The following is a 5003-nucleotide window of genomic DNA, read 5'->3' on the forward strand; positions in this document are numbered from 1 at the left end:
TGATACCTGAAATATATAAACAGAGAAAAATCTCATATGTATAAATATATATATATAATTATATATATATATATATATATATATATATATATATATATATATATATATATATATATATATATATATATATATATACACATACAGTTTATGTGTATGTGTGTGTGAGCATTTAGTTATATAATTGTGCTGTTTTGACCTCCAAATCAAATGAAGGGCCAACTACTGAAAAGGAAAAAGAGAAAAGGAAAATAAAGTGCTTACATTATACAAAAATACATTTTTGTATGAGAGTTCCCAGCAGGCAAAGGGTTTGTCAGGGGCTGGGGTACTACTAAGAAGGTGCAGATGGGGGGTGGGGGTGGATTTGTTTTCAATCCTTTTTTTTAAAGTAAAAATTGATCTGTTTGTATGGAATGACTACAATAAAATCAATAAAATTAAAAAAAAAAAAAGAAGGTGCAGATGAAATGTGTAACATCTCCCCCTAGTACTGTAAATTAGGAGTTACATTCCCAGCCCAAAGTAAGATTGAGTGAAATGTCCCAAACTCGGCCAGAATCAAGCCATATTTAATTACTTTCTTCTTCCCCAAGATCCCAGTACATAATGCAAGGGAGAGACAAGTACAAATTAACTATAAATGTATTGGATAAGTGGAAAAACCATACTGATGGACAAAATGCAGGCTTTTCTGGAATGAAAAAAGCGTACTGCTACAAGGTATTGTTAGTTTGTTTAAGATCCTCTGATCAACACTGATGTGCTGACGCCTTGGAAAACACACAAAAACGTATTAGGGGCCATTTTACTTAAATGTATTCAGGTAGAATGATGTCTAATCTGGTCATCTTTGAAATGTCCATAATCTAAGCTTAGGTTACAGAAAGATAAAGGTCATAAAATCATGAATGTCACCAGAAGAAAGTAAAGGAGGCCATTGGCAAGTTAAAGGTAAGGATTTTGTGTGTCAGTATTGCCAGGTATTTCAGATTAAGCTACTCTACTGTGTCCCAACTGTAACAAAATCTGGTCACACCCCAGAGCAGGACTACCACACTGGTCCATATATCAGACTGTTCAAGATCTTGCACCCATAGTGCTGCTCAAACTACTGGCAAACAAAATGCCTGCGTCAGTGACAGCAAAGTGATGGCCAGGCTTCATGTTGCTGTCCTTAAAGTATGGTGCCCTGTCAGAGATCCTTTACGTATGACTTCTGCACATCATAATTAGACAGAGGCTGCAATGGACTTGTCAGCACCAACATCACTTCCTCTCACAGATGAGAACACAAAATTAACTTTTGCCCTTTCTTCTCTCCTGACCTTAACTCCAGAGACCCCTTTTGTTACTCCCTGGATCTTGAGGTTTGTCCCTTCTGTGTGGTATAGTGGGTCCATGGCTCAGAAAAAAAATGGCCAATTTGAAATAAATAAATAACAATGATACTCATCCCTCTTTAAAACGGGAAGTGTGGGTGTTGGAAAAAGAAAAGAAAGAAAAGAGAAGAGTAAGAGAAAAGAATGGAGGTTAAAGAAGAGAGTGTGGAGCTGGCAGGTAACAGGGAAGAGCCGGTGCAGGAGTGAGGAGGCAGACAGCCAGGAGGAGCAGAGCCCCAGGAGGAGAGCATGTGGGTTGCAGTGATGGTTCACTTCTACTGAGCAGGAGCTACCAGGACTGCAGCTCAGTGTAAGGCGGATAGAGTCAGCGACAAAGGCTCAGACGGTGCACATTTCCATGGGAGAGAAGGACCCGAGCCTAGGTCTGGATTGGGGGTCCTACTGTGAGGCCATGAAAGCAGCAGGGCCCTGGACCTGCAGACCGCAGGAGAAAGATGGCTGTGCCTGTCAGGTAGGCATGTCCTCAGCTGCAAGGTTCATAAGGATAAGCTGGGGAGACGGTGATTTTAATGGACTGCACCAGGCACGTGTTTACAGGGGACAGTTTGCTTCACTGTTGGTTTTAACTTCAGGTTTTTAAAGGAATATTTATTTGATTGTATTGTAACCTCTAACTAACACTGTACTTTATGGACACTTGTTTTAAATGGTTTTAAATAAAAGCACTGAGCACTGTTTCACCATCCCCTTGGTGTATATGTGTCCTCATCTGCCAAGCTCATCCAGTTACGTTATCGATGGTGTCAGTTCAAGAGGCTCTTAGACAAGAGTGGGAGCAAGGAGCCAACCCGCACCGTCACATTCTGCATGAATGGAATAACAGAACATGCAACTTTGTCACCTTAACTGCTGTCCTGTCACGTTTCCCTACCTGTCAAGTTATCCCATGTGTGTTTTCTAATATAAAGACAAATATGTGATAAGCAAAAATACACTTACTGAATTTTTTGGTTGTAATTTAAAATGTGCTTAATGATTTTTCCCCTTTTTCTGTTTCCTTCTGTCTTTCAGGTTACTTACATAACCACATTATTTAGTTTTTTATCTGAAAGTTTCACATTGTCATTTATTTCTAATCTAGTGTGTTTGATTTTCATTCAGTTTCATAATATTGTATGTCTGTTTATTGCACCGGTGTATGTCACTGAATGCTGCTGGGCCTGTCCAATGTCCAGTTTTAGGAAGTTGACTCTAGGCATTTGGGGTTACTTTAGATGTAATATGATAGACAATGTATATATGCTTTATAATAACTACAACAGCATTTATTTGTATAGCACATTTTCATACATCAATGTAGCTCAAAGTGCTTTACAAGATGACAAAAAGAAAGTTACAAGAAAAGGGAAACAATTAAGATTAGGCAATAATATTAAAAAATTAAGTAACAAAAAAAAGGTAAAGTCAGATGGCCGGGGGGACAGAAAAAACAAACAAAAAAAAACTCCAGTTGAACTGGAGAAAAAAAACAAAATCTGCACGAATTCCAAGGCCCAAAGTCCGCCCAGAATGTTCTTAATTCATTCCTCCTTATTTTCATGCTTCACCTGATAGTATTTGATGATGTTGGTCTTGTGGACACCTGGGGCACCTGCCTTCATTCCATCAATACAGGGTGCCTTGACCAGGGACCACTGCACACCAACCATTTTCAAAGTATTTGGGGGTTGGGGTTCCCCAAACCATTCTCTTTGTCTTTGTCCTTATTTTACTATATATATATATATATATATATATATATATATATATATATATATATATATATATATATATATATACGAGGGGAAGTCAAAATGTAAAGGGATTTTTTTAATTTCTCTTTTCAGAGTTTGGTAACACTGCTCGTATCCAGCGCTGAATGAGTGTAGTAGCCAACACTTCTATACAACGTGTAACTCTTATTCCCGTGTTATTCGTTGGAGTGTAGCAGACCGTTAAACATGACAGCTCCATTGTCGATCTGCACCAAGGAGGAAATGAGGGCAGTGATTCGCTTTTTGTTTGTGGAAGGTGTTAAACCTGGGGACATTATTCGTCGAATGCAAGGACAGTATGGTGACAACTGTTTATCGCGAAGCAAGATCTACGAATGGAGAATGGATACAGTCCAGACCTGGCTCCAAGCGATTTTCATATGTTTGGACCATTAAAGGAAGTGCTAAGGGGAAGAAGATTTGCAAGTGATGAAGAAGTCATTGATGCGGTGCAAGATTGGTTGCAGATGCAACCGAAAAACTTTTTTTCTGACGGAATCAAAAAACTTGTGAAACGTTGGGAAAAGTGCATTGAAGTCCATCATTAGAATAAATGCCCCTTTTCTCAAATGTCCCTTTACTTTTTGACTTCCCCTCGTATATATATATATATATATATATATATATATATATATATATATATATACTAGGGGGCTCTGCTCCTTGCTTGCTTCGCTCGCCCACCCCCGGGTTTGGTTTACTGGATATACAATTTAAAGAGATTGTTATTTTCATGGGAATTGTTACATATACATTAATTTCACTTCTACTTTTAAACTTTTGTAAAAACAATATTTGGAATTAACTTTTCTTCAAGATCGCATTGAATTTTGTTTGGACTTACATCGTGACAACACAACGTATAACTGCCTGTTAGTGAATATCGTTTCTTTCTCTCTAATAAATAAAACGACTTTCTCGAATGTTTGTCCATGCTCTTTCTTCTTCGATTTGTCATTGACGTGTCATCTAGAACGTACACAATTATTGTCTTGATAAAATTTATAAGAGGTGAGAGCGTAGGAAGTGTGTCTGACAAAAGCATTCACACGACTGAGGTTAGATGACGTGGTCTTGTTTGCAAATAGTTGTAAGTAGGGCGTGACTTGAAAGAATCTCATGTAAAAAGTCTCTATCTCACAGGACTTCATACCGTAACAACGTTTTTAGAATCTTTTAATTCTCGCTGGCAACACAAATTAGACGATCTACAAGTCTCCGACTTAAAGTTTAAATCCAAACAATATATTTGATTTGTTTTCGCTGTTCCGTTATTTCACTGAGTAATAATTTCCGTTTGTTTGTGCTAATGCGATGTTTACTATCCTTTTTTTGATACTTTGGAATTTTCGTACTTCCATTATCTCTAACCTGCTGTGCATGTGTACTGCGCCAATGTTTTTGAATTCTTTTACGACGTTCTACTTTGTTATCTACTCTTTGTCCTTTATTTCCGGTCCCAGGCGTGGTTAAATCTCTTTCTCGCAGGACGTATTACACTGCTCGCGTTGTGAAGGGTTGCTGAATGCACGCTAAGGAGTTGCGGTCGGATCAGCTGCTGTCTTGCTGCTGCTGCTGGCAAGTTACATGTTCTGCTTGTCGCACTGCATGTCAATCATTTAAAAGCCTGTACAGCAGCTGTCCTTTTGCCAATTCGCGTCTTTGCAACTCATGTTGTGAAGGGTGGAGCTGAACACACGCTAACGAGATGCGGTCAGATTATCTGCTGGCTTGCTGCTGCTTTGCTGCTGGCGGGCTGTGTGTTCTGCTTGTCACGCTGCATGTTGATAATTTAAAAGCCTGTATAGCAACTGTCCTTTTGTCTCACTGCCTTGTTTCGCGGGATGTC

The sequence above is a fragment of the Erpetoichthys calabaricus genome, chromosome 5, assembly GCF_900747795.2.
Source record: "Erpetoichthys calabaricus chromosome 5, fErpCal1.3, whole genome shotgun sequence".
NCBI classification, from domain to species: domain Eukaryota; kingdom Metazoa; phylum Chordata; class Cladistia; order Polypteriformes; family Polypteridae; genus Erpetoichthys; species Erpetoichthys calabaricus.